This window comes from Myotis davidii, unplaced genomic scaffold, assembly GCF_000327345.1.
Source record: "Myotis davidii unplaced genomic scaffold, ASM32734v1 scaffold276, whole genome shotgun sequence".
Classification (NCBI taxonomy): Eukaryota; Metazoa; Chordata; class Mammalia; order Chiroptera; family Vespertilionidae; genus Myotis; species Myotis davidii.
The window spans coordinates 109870-122942 of record NW_006287906.1 but is presented as its reverse complement, the minus strand read 5'-3'; positions in this window follow the sequence as shown (position 1 = coordinate 122942).

The window sequence follows — 13073 nt, the reverse complement described above, 5'->3', positions numbered from 1 at the left end:
TAGATAATACCTTTTTCTTAGTATTATTGTGAAAAGTGAAGCATAATTTGCTATGTATTTTTTCATCTTTTCAATGTTGACTTTAACCATTGCAGTGAGAAACTTTGGGATATGTAGAAAACTGTAGATTGCACTTTGATGGTTAAACAGTTAAATGTATCACAGAAATAGATTGGTGTAGCTGTTTTGTGATGCACTTGCTCTTTTTTCTAACAAAATTCAAAATTGCTATCTGTTACAGAAAGCCATTTTCTTTTCAGTTTTATCTGGTGATCCAATATTTCCTGAACTTCTTGGAATTGATGGTAATTTTTGTCCTTGTTGTTGCTCATTTGGCAACATCAGATACTGGGGGAGAGAGTTCCCCCTAAATGTGTATTGTAATTTGATAAGCACAGTACAAAAACCACCATTGCCAAAGTAGAGTTTTCATAACTTTCTTGTTGTTTTGAGCCTTGGTGTTAAATATATTTAACTGTGCAAGTTCACTTTTGTTTTTTTAAATGTAGAGTTCATTTACAAATTATCCTATTTAAGTAAGGAACAGTATAATACTCAATATTGACCTAAAACACCTTTGTGAAAGGGTTTGCACTTGTAAGAGAGCTTACGTTTTATCTAGACTAACTTTTCATAAGGGGTCCTCACCTTTCCACTAAGGAGGTATACTGCACTACAAGTCTGAAATTATATAGAAAAAAATTAAAAGTAATCTCTGCTGGTAGTCTCATAAAATGGTTTTGAGCTTTTGGTATTCTTATTTCTATATAAATGCTAACTGAAACTTTTCTTTGAAAATATAAATCATTCATTGGCTGTGGAAATTTTCCCTTTCCACATTGATAAATCTTTCTGTGTTTCTGAATCAGAAGCAAATGGTTAAGGAGAAATATATGTCCAAACAAGACAAGATTTAGTTTAAATAGCTAAGAATATTTAGTCTGTGTTGTCTTATCAGCCAGAAATTGTCATGTAAATTATCATTTTTAAGAGTGCCACTGTGTGGATTTTTTTTTCAAGTGGTTTTTACATTAAAATTACCTCATACTGAGGTTTTTGCACTGAAATGTCAGTTTCAGATTTCATGGTTAATGTACGTGTGTGTGTGTGTGTGTGTGTGTGTGTGTGTGTGTTTAAAGAAAACTTGTATTTTCAATAGTTGATCCTAAATTTCATAAACTGCACTTCTTTACTCTGGTAAAACTGATGTTTTTGTGCTTATTGTGAATTGCCGTAGTTAATTTTGAATGTCAAACTTTATTTAGAAGTACAAACTGTATTTTTTAAGATATAAATGGTTGAATGTGTGTACCTGATATTTCAAATTAAATTTCACATTCTGAATTAATGAAAGTAATAAGATTGTAATTAACCTAAAAAAGTCAGTTAACTACATGCAATAAATATTGGTTGTTCAAATATGCAATAAGTAACTTGAAATTTTTCCTTTACTTTCAATAGCTTTTAATAGATTCTTTAAATAAAGATTGACTTTTCTTTCCAGTTAAGCACTGCAGGTCAAGTCTTGTAGCTCCCCTAAAAGAAAGAAAAAAAACATGTGTTTTAGTAATACTTCTTTTACAATTATTGTTTTCTTTGATTTGACTAAATACTATCTTAAGGGCAAAGAAAAAAATATACCAATAAAAGTGCTTTGAAAGTAAATGAAAACAGTGCTTTTGAGATCCTGGTGTAGGTGCTACCCTGGAGTCAGCATTTGTATTATAGCTAAATGTTGGTGCTATAAATACTTCCAATTTTTTTACAGATGTTGATTCTGCTCATGCTCTGAAGTGTGCCTGTTGTATTTTAAGTAGTAATTTACAGAAAAATCTCCTTATAAAACCTATACTCCCACTTACTATAAGTTTCTTTGAATTTATAAATACCATTTGTTACTGTAAATTCAGCATATTCAAATTAGGTTAGTAAGGATTTAAACGAAGACATATTCTATCAAAGCCAATTCAATATATAAGTGTTAAAATATAAATAGTCATGTGGCTTGGTGCCAGGTTATATGTGTAATATCAAGAAAAGCCAATAGAGCCTTCTAATACTGTATTAATATGGATTCTCTTGAGAAGGATTTCATTTGGATATAAAGAAGTAAGGGTCCTCCTGATGCATTCACAGTTGGATTCTCCAAAATAATTTGGTGTTTCAAAAACAAATGATCCTTTGGTTGGATTCTTTAGGATCAGTTGGTTTATATCATAGTTGCCAAGTGGTAAGAGGTAGCATACCTGAAAGTGTTTGTTGTATTTTTTCACATTTTGTGAACAATGCACATTTATTACAATTTTTTAATTTTCTAATATACATTGTCCATTACTTGTAACCTGAACGTTTTGTGTGTTTTGACCCATCTCGTTAAGTGGTTTCAGAACTTGAATGACTTAGAATTTTCTAGCTATGTTTATCTAGTCACTGTATGTCAACTATATCATACTCCACTTTCCTTGAAAGTTATTTACATCAGAGATACTTTTGGAAGTCAGCAAGTAACAATCATAGTTTCTAAAATGCCACAGGCCTTTTCATTAAGAATCCAAAAGATAACTTATTTCCCAAAGCCAGACATGGATGAAACATTCCCCGGAAATAAGGTAGATGGGTGATTGCTGGGAAGAAGAGAAGTAAGTAGGCCAAATCCCTGGAGACTGCCTGCAAGAAAGATACTTAGGAAACAGACTATAATAGGAGCTCTATGTTTTCTAACTCCATTGAAGCACTAGCACAGATCAAAGTACCAGAGTACAGGCTGCTGTGAAAACAGTGGGGACCCGGGGATTTTTAAAGTAATAAGATAACATTTTTACCAGAAGGATTACCAAGATAGGAGGGACCCTGTTGGCATAGAGAATGGTGCCAATTGGAATGAGGAGCTACAGAATAAGTGGTAGGATGCCACATCTATCTCTTTAGTCTTGCTTGATTCTTTAATTGAGGATTATTTACTACACTCTTATACTAGACTAGGTGCTGTAAGGAATAAATACTGTGCTCTTCAGAGCTGACAATGTAACAAAAAATAGCATTAACATGAGATAACAAAAAAAACTTTAAAATTGCATAACAGCACATTCTTGTATTGCAGCAACTTGACCTTTTGGCTCATTCTTCATAGCCAATCTAGATGCATTTTACTTAAATATGGGTATCCCTCATGGAAGTGCCAAATGTAAATGATGTTGTTATTCCCTAACTCTCCCACAGCAATCCTCACTCCTACAGCTTCTATGTTGAAATCCCAGGGTGGGGAGGGACAAGCCTGTGCCCACCTTTGCACTAGCAAGTCCCTCTGCCTAGAATGTCTTTATTTTATACTGGATATGCGTGGCTAGTTTGTTATTAAGGTTTTGGCTTACATATAACCTCCTTAGGAATATAGCTGAACAAAAGAGTGAAGGTTTGGCTGCCTGCTGCAAGGAAAGCCAAACTTTTGAGGCAGGTGCTGGTGCAAAAGGAAAAGAGGTTTTATTCAAGAGCCACACCGCAGGACCTGGGAGAATGGTGAACTCCTGTCTCAAAGACCATCTTCCCTTCCTGCTCAAGTCCCCTGTTCTTATAAGGAAGGGGAGTGAAGGGCCTTTTTTCCCCCCTATCCACTACCGTGTTAGCTTTTGGCAGGCTTGAGGCCCTTCCTAGCTTTCAGCTCATCCAGGGCCCTATCCATTCATATTTCTAGGTCTCGGCATACTCAGTATAGACCTTCCCCTGCGCCATCTTGGCCAGTGGAGGAAGACTCCCCAGTGCTCTGACTGCAGCAACAGCTACCCCCTTCAAAACTCTGGCCCCGCCGAAACCAGTTTGGCTCAGTGGATAGAGCGCCGGCCTGCGGACTGAAAGGTCCCGGGTTCGATTCCGGTCAAGGGCATGTACCTGGGTTGCGCGCACTTCCCCAGTGGGGGATGGGCAGGAGGCAGCTGATCGATGTTTCTCTCTCATCGATGTTTCTAACTCTATCTCTATGTCTCTCCTTTCCTCTCTGTAAAAAATGAATAAAATATATTTAAAAAAAAAAAAAAAACCTCTGGACCCTTGTTATCTAAGGGGAAATGAATGGAGGTCTCATCTTCTGTAGTGTCTTCCAGCTGTCAAAGGGTATAGTCTTACCTATCCCTAGAACCAGAGATTCTTACTATCTACTGAAAGAAGAGGTGGATCAAGAATCGAGGGAGGACTGCTCTTTGGAAGATGGTATATATGGTGTCTAGAGGATGGAACTATTGAACAAGCAAAGCTGGTAGACTGCTTCATATTTCGAGAGCTGGTGTTGTTAATGGGCTTCCAGAGTGAGACCTATTGTGCAAACAAGTGTTTAGTGAGGGGTATGCCTAGTAGTGCAGGGGAAATTGTAGTAAAATCAGAAACTGAATAAATTAAAGGATCCCCATGATCTAATCCTGAGCAGGGCTTTGGGTGGCACACCCAATAGCAGGATAAATTTTCCAAGGAAGCCACTGTCTGGGAAATGCAGAATAAAATAAAAAGTAACATTGTCACTTAGCTTTGGGAGGCACTGTCCCTTTCTGAAAGAGGAATTTTAAATCTCTTTCAGGAGTGCAGGTCCAGCTTGGCAATATCAACAGCAGCAGCAAGATCGAGTCCTCAGGTGGTGCCCACTTTATCTGTGTGGTGGATCCAAGGCTCGATTCCTGTCGGCTTTAGTGAAGAGTGTGTTGTCAGCAGGACGTCATAGAGACGGGCCCATTGCTTGGCTAACTGCTGCTCAGGACCTTGAGACTTCCAGGTCTGTAGTAAAACTAGGTCTCCCGGCTGGAATGGGGGTAGGGGCTCGTCAGACAGGTAGATAGACCTGCAATGAGCAAACTTATGCAGCATTGTTAGTGTTTGCCCTAGATGATGTACATACGGCTTTTACATTTTCTATTTATGTTTTAAATCTAAAGGAGGTGTTCCTAAAACAGAAAATTGGAAGGGTCTCCCATAAACCTTCAAAAGGGCTTAATCTAAGCCCACTTCAGGGCACTTTCGTAGTTCAGAACAAGGCAATAGAGAGTTCCTGGTCCCATTTCAGTTCCTGGTCCCATTTCAGATGTGTTCCCTGGCATATTTTCACCAGGGTCGTCTTTATTATTTGGTTCATTTTCTCAGTCTTCCCTGTAGATTGGGATCTCCAAGATGCATGTAGTTTTTATTGAGTGTGTAGTGCCTCTCCTGTCCTTTCTTCTGGGAGATTACTGAAGTGAACAATGGTCCATTGTCACTTTGAATGTTGAAAGAAAGACCAAATCTAGGGATTCTTTTTTGCTTCTAAATATATTTTTATTGATTTCGGAGAGGGAGAGAGAGAAACATCAATGGTAAGAGAGAATCATTGATCGGCTGCCTCCTGCATGCCCCACACTGAGGATTGAGCCCACCATCCAGGAATCAAACCAGTGACCTCTTGGTTTCCTGGGTCAATGCTCAACTGCTGAGCCACACCCAGTGGGGCTAGGGATTATTTCTTTGAATGGTTTTGTTACCTCACTTGTCTTCCAGTGTTGTTGGGATATGTATACCTCTTCCCATCTAGAAAAGGTATCTACAAAAACTAATAAAAATGTAAAGTTTCCCGTGGTTTTAGGCATCTGTGTAAAGTCAAATTGCTAGTCCTCACAAAGGCATACCCCTTTATATTGTACTCCCTTTCCTGTTGGAGCACATTCTTGTTTTAGGGTTGTTTTTGGCAGGTTGTTTTGGGCACATATCTGACAGGCTTGTATAATCTTCTGAATAGTCCTTTGTAAGTGAGGGCTCTTCACATGTGGTCCAATGAGGTCTATTAAAGCATCCTTTCCACAATGGGTCTCTTCATGTAGGTGTTTGAGGATGAGATATACTAGAGCTTCAAGGAGAAAGATCACACCATGGGTGTTGAACTTCCATAGAGAATTAGGGTCACTGTTAGAGATTCCCCATTTACAGGCCATTTCTTACCTCATTCTGTGCAAAGAGGTTTAAACTCTGACAAGTTCAGATGGAGAATTAGAATCCCAAGAAGTGGCGGCCCTCTGGTGGCTTGTCTTGCTGCTTTATCAGCAGTTTGGTTTCCCTGGCTTGTTTGGGAACTGCCCTTCTTATGTCCTGGGCAGTGCATTACAGCAATCTGATTTGGTAGATTCACTGCCTCTAGCAATTTTAAAATTTCTTTTGCATGTCTGATGCACTTATTTATTTCCCAAGGTTAAGAGCCTTCTTTCTTTCCATGTTGCTCCATGAGCATGGATGGCCATGAAAGCATATTTAGGGTCAGTGTAGATGTTAGTATCTTTCCCTGGGATAATTCTAAGGCTCTTGTGAGGGCTATCAGTTCAGCCTTTTGTGCTGAGGTGCTTACAGCAAGGACGTGGACTCCCATTACCTGTCTGTGGTGACTACCAAGTACCCACTCATTGTTGACCATTCTCCATGAAGCTGCTCCCATCTAATTAAATAAAAGAGAAACATGCAAATTGACCATACCTTCGCTTCACCCCCAAGCCATGCCCACCAGCCAATCAGAGCGACTATATGCAAATTAACCCAACCAAGATGGCGGCCGGAAGCCATGGAGCTGGAGCAAGCAGGAGGATTGGTTGCCCCAGCAATGGAGGAAGCTAAGCTTCCCGCCTGCCCTGGTCAGCTGTGGCCTTCCAGGGTGCACCCAACCCTGAAGGGTCTGGAGCCAGCCTGTAAAAGGCCATCAGCCCCTCACCCAGGCTGGCCACACTGTCATGTGGCAAGGGTCACCACTGGGGGTCTTGGCCAGCCTGCAAACAGCCATCAGCCACTCACCCAGGCTGGCCAGGCACCCCAGCAGGACCCCCATCTCTGAAGGCGGTGTGGCCAACCTGAAAACGGCCCTCAGCCCCTCACCCAGACTGGCCAGGCACCCCAGTGGGACCCCCACCCTGATCCAGGACACCCTTCAGGGCAAACCAGCCAGCCCCCACCCATGCACCAGGCATATAATAAAAGGCATATGATATGCAAATTGACCTGTAAGTCATATAATAGTATTAGATCTTATTGGTCATGTTGCATACTTAACACAATAAAGTTGTGTCTGATCAATTCTTGGTACCAGAAATCTATATAAATAAAAGGCTAAGTGACTGGTCATCCAGCTGGTTAGGTATGACGTGCACTGACCACCAGCGGGCAGACAACTCAACGCAGGAGCTGCTGAGCAACAGCAACTTTGCAGAGTGCCCTCTCGCACTTCAGGACCCCTCGGGGGATGTCAGACTGCTGGTTTCGGCCCAATCCCCACAGGCCAGGCCAAGGGACCCCACCTGCCAGAGGGAACCCTGCTCATTCTGCAGACGCCCTTCGAGCCCCAGCACCACCCCAGGTGCGTGGGGAGGGATTGCGGGAGGTTGGCTACAGGATGTGTCCAGCCCATCTTGCCCAGCCCCACCCCACTGGCCACCTTCTAATTAATTTCTTTTCAATGTGCACGAATCCGTGCACTGGGCCTCTAGTCTTTATATACAAGTACAGGCACCTGATCTTTTAAAAAGTCCTCTGGAACAAAAAGGTAGGTAATTACCATTTTTTGTAAGTCAATCAAAATTATATTTTTGTCAGATCTGCAAAATATATTTTTTCAGTGTGTTGCAGAAATTAAATGATGAGTTTATATGTGCCATACGATAAAAAAGGTTGTTGTAACCTGTAAAAGTTACTGATTTTGATCCAAGAAGTGTCACAGAGTGGTGCTCTGAGTTTAGTGAGGGGACCAGTGTGATGCATTAGTCTGGGTCAGTGGTCGGCAACCTGCGGCCCCTTGAGTGTGGCTCTTCCACAAAATACCACGTGCGGGCGCGCGCGCACGTACAGTGCAATTGAAACTTAGTGGCCACACTCAAGGGGCCAAAGAGCTGCATGTGGCTCGCGAACCGCAGTTTGTCGACCACTGGTCTGGGTTGAGGCTGACATCAAGATGATTAGCATATACTAGTAGGTAACTGAAGTAATACAGGCACTAGAACCTCAACTAGGGTACTGGCAATGGAAGTTAAAAGAAAATGCATGAAATATGATGGATAAAAATGAACAACACTTGGCCTTCACAATTATCAGGTTCTTTTAGTAAATACTAGTAGCCTTCAACAACAAAAGATTTATGACAGCTACACGTCTCCTCCCTTGCTACTTGTAGTGTCCTACAGTGAAAGCAAGTCTCAGATTTAATACTACTACATAAATAAATATTTATCAATAAGTAGGCACAGAAAAACTACACAAACAATATTTTGTGACAAAGTACTCAACAGCAGTCCAGACACCATGGGCCGTTCTGAAGGGTATCAGTCTGGTAGAGTCAGCAAAGTCTTATACCACAGTTATACAAGGATGAAAGTGCCTGTACAATATTCTAGCCATGTATCTTGAATATCTGTTATTTCCAGAATGAAACATTATTTCTAATCCTTTGTGCTAATTAACATTCCTCTAGTGAAGATTTACATAGTGATATTGGAAGCACTTCTGCATCCAACTAATAGTGAAGACTCCTGATTAGTGTCTTTCAGATGCTAATTACTCACACTGGACTGTGCAGATTGAAGTTAACGCATGCGCAGACACCTCTCATTAGAGTATTCTAAAGATGACTGACAAGAAATTGGTACTGGACTTACAGGGTGATCACATTGTAAATCATATAAAAGTATAATCACTATATATTGTATGTCAACTGAAACTATATATTGTATGTCAATTGTAAGTGAAAAGTTAAAAAAAAATCAAGTATACTGACAAGCATCAAAAACGGTTTCAAGATCACAAGGTAGAAGCTCATGTTTGAGAAAGATGAAAAAGCACTGTTTGAAAGAGGAATATTAGTGCTGAGGAAGAGAAAACCTCTGTGGCTGATTTAAGCAGGAAAGAAATTTATTAGAAGATATTGGGTAGCTCAAAGGACTTCGGGACATTGAGGCTTGGACAAGCATGGTCAACAATGACAAACAATAACAACAGACCACAGGCATGATGGAAGGGGGCTCTGGGATTGTGGTCACCATGATCAGACATCTTGAATCACTGAACCACTAATACTGGATGCCTGGCGCCACCACTAGAACCACCCTCACTTTGCCCCAGGAGCCGCCTGCAGTTACCCAGGGAGCACAGCTTGCTGTGCCCACTTTTTTTGAGTCAATAGCTTCTCGGTGGTGTGCATGATTGGCTAAGCAAATATTTCGCATTTTAGTCTCAGCCAACAGACTCACAGGAATTCTCCCAACACAGAAGGGAGTTTCCAGTGCAGTGGTACAAATTAAAATAACAAAAGGGTAAATGTCCATTTAAAGCAAGTTGAATTAGAAGTGATGATGATGTGTTCAAGTATAAACATCTAGCAGACAATTGTGTGGCAGGATAGTAAGAAGCTAGGAAAACTCCTGGGCAGTGGAATAGGGAAACTGAGACAAGAAAATTACACAAGGCCAAACAGTGTGAGCAGCTTGCAGCCAGCCTGTGAACTGCAAGACCTTATCTTCCCCAACCAAGGTCACTTGAAAGCAAATGGCTTATACCTCCCCTCCCTAACCAGAGGATATGTAACTTAAATCACCCTGGTCTGGAAAATAAAGAACAAAGGCCCAATTAATGCCATTTGTGTCAGCTAAACCCAAGGACAGATAACATCTGGTAACAAATAACAAAACCCCATTGAAGCCAGACAGCTAAGATAACAGTGGAACAGACCAAAGAATAACCCAAAACTCCCCTATAGGCTCATTTTGATGCATCAGCATATTAAAACTGCACCTAGTCAGGGCACAAGCCCAGGTTTCAGGCTCAATTCCCAGTGTGGGGCACACAGGAGGCAGCTGATCAATGATCCTCTCATCATTGATGTTTCTATCTATCTCTCCTGTTCCCTTCCTCTGTGAAACCAATAAAATTAAAAAAAAAATGCACCTGGACTGAATTCACCAATATAAAGGTACAGAGTAGCAGACTGGATAAAAACAAAACAAAACCTAACCATATGCTGCCTTCAGGAGATATATCTAAGCTGCAAAGACAAAAGTAGATTCAAAGTGAAAAAGTGGAAAATGATTCTCCAAGCAAATAAAACCCAGAAAAAGGCAGGTGTAGTTATACATATATGTGACAAAATACATTTCAAGATAACAAAGGTAATAGAGATAAAGATGGACATTTTATAATGACAAAAGGGACATTACATCAAGAAGACATAACACTTCTCAATATATATGCACCCAATCAGGGAGCACCGAAATATGGAAAGCAACTCCTCATAGAACTAATGGTGGGAGAAACAGAACAAAACACAACCATAGTTGGGGACCTTAATACTTCAGTGACAGCTCTAGAAACATCATCCAAACAGAAAATTAAGAAATATTGGCCTTAAAGGACACAAACCAAATAGACAAAATTGACATTTAGAGAGTCCTTCATCCAAAAACATCAGATCAAACATTCTTCTCCAGCGCACATAAACATTCAAAATGACTGGGTCAAAGAAGAAATAGAGGGTGAGATCAAAAGATATATAGAGACAAATGAGAATGACAATATGACATATCAGAAATTCTGTGATGCTGCAAAAGCAGTAACAAGAGGAAAGTTTATATCATTATAGGCCTATCTCAAGAAACAGGAGAAATCCCAAATAAACAACCTCATATTACATCTAAGACTAGAAAGAAAAGAACAAAAGCAATCCAAATTCAGCAGCAGAAAGGAAATAATGAGAGCACTATTGAATGAAATAGAGAACAATGAGACAATACAAAAAAATTCAGATATAGGCTTAAAAATGACGATGGAGTAAGTAGAAGCTACACTGACACTCTCCCAGGACCAAACTGGAAATACAACTAAAATATAGAAAAACTAGTAATAAACTGGATATTAGCTAGAGAGAATCCTCATAACTAAACACGGAAAGTGCAGACCAACTAGAGACTGGTAAGGAAATGTGGAGACGGGAAAGGGCTGGCCAGGCTCTCACAGTCAGCAGCTGAAGGTCTAGAGGGCTATTTCAGCTGAGGGGTGTTCCCACTGAGAACTCTGGGGTCTAAACCCCAGGAGGGCCCCAGCAGAGAGCACCAGAACTGAGAAAGGTGCCCATTTAACTTCGGGCTGTGAAAAGCATGGAGAGATGGCTGGAAATGCAGGCACCCTCTTACAGGGCCCACGCACAAAATTTCACATGCAGCCACTCACCTTGGGCTCTGGCAGAGGGAGGGCAGCAGTGTGAGCAGAAACCAGATTTAGGGGCTCTGGGTTTGGAGCTCGGAGGGCAGCAACCCTGGTTTCCTGTGCTGAGTCATTCCCTCACGCTATGGGGGTCACCTTTCTCATGCAGATATTTGCTATACAGGCAGCAGGTCTAGAGGGCTATTTCAGCTGAGGGGTGTTCCCACTGAGAACTCTGGGGTCTAAACCCCAGGAGGGCCCCAGCAGAGAGCACCAGAACTGAGAAAGGTGCCCATTTAACTTCGGGCTGTGAAAAGCATGGAGAGATGGCTGGAAATGCAGGCACCCTCTTACAGGGCCCACGCACAAAATTTCACATGCAGCCACTCACCTTGGGCTCTGGCAGAGGGAGGGCAGCAGTGTGAGCAGAAACCAGATTTAGGGGCTCTGGGTTTGGAGCTCGGAGGGCAGCAACCCTGGTTTCCTGTGCTGAGTCATTCCCTCACGCTACAGAGGACATCTTCCTCCAGCAGACATTAGCTTTACATTCATGGATGGACCTGGAGAGGATTATGCTAAGTAAAATAAGGCAGGCAGAGAAAGATAAGTATCACATGATCTCACTCATATGTGGAATCTGATGAACAAAGTAAACATGAATTAAAAAGAGCCAGAGGCACAGGATCATGGAACAGACTGTTGGTTCTCAGAAGGAAGGCGGGGAGGGTGGGCCGGTGGGAGTAGATCAACGAAAGAACTTGTATACATATATGCATAACCCATGGACATGGACCATAGGGTGGTGATGGTCAGAGGTGAGGGTTCCGGGACTAGAAGGGGTCAATGGGGGAAAAGGGGGTAAGAAGGACATGTAATACTTTCAACAGTAAACATTTAATTTTTATAAAAAATTAATACAACCAAGAGCTAGTTTTTTGAAAAGATTAATAAAACTGACAAACTTCTGCCTAGACTTATTTTGAAAACAAGAAAAAGTCCTATATAAACAAAATCATAAATGAAAGAGCAGAAATTACCACACACATCACAGATTTACAAAGAATCATACTAGAATACTATGAAAGACTATATGCCTTCAAATTAAATAATCTAGAAGAAATGGATAAGTTCCTAGGAAAATATAATCTTCCTAGACTGGATCAGGTAGAATTGGGAAATCTAAATAGACTGATTAGCACTGAGGACGTGGAAACAACCATCAAAAACCTCCCAAAATATAGAAGTCCAGGACCAGATGGCTTCCCCATTAAATTCTGCCAAACATTCAGAGATTTGAAACCTATCCTCAATCTCTTAAGAAAAAAAAACTGATGAAAAGGCAATATTTCCTTATTTTTTGAGGTGAATATAACTCTGATACCAAAAGCTGGCAAGGACACCACACACACACAAAAAATAATAAAGCTACACCCCAGTGTCTCTGATGAATACAGATGCAAAAATCTTAAACTAAATACGAGCAAAGTGAATACAACAATGCATTAAAAAAATAATACATCATGATCAAGCTGGGTGGGGAGAGGTAAAAGGGTAATCGGGGGATTAATGGTGATGGGAGACTTGATTCGGGTGGCGAACACTCAGTACCGAATACAGACGGTGTATTATAAAATTGTACACCTGAAACCTACATAATTTTGTTAGCCAATGTCACTCCAATAAACTGAATTTTAAAAAGCTAAACATATAGGGAGTCTCGATTAGAAAAGGAGGCAAGAAGGGCGTTGAAGAGGAGCTTGGGCTTGAGCCGCTCAATGGACACAGCCAGGTATTATTATTCCAAAGGTATTAAAGAGCAGCATCGCCTCCTGCAGTATTTTTTATTTTGTTAATCCTCACCAGAGGATGTTTTCCCATTGATTGTAGATAGAGTGGGAGGG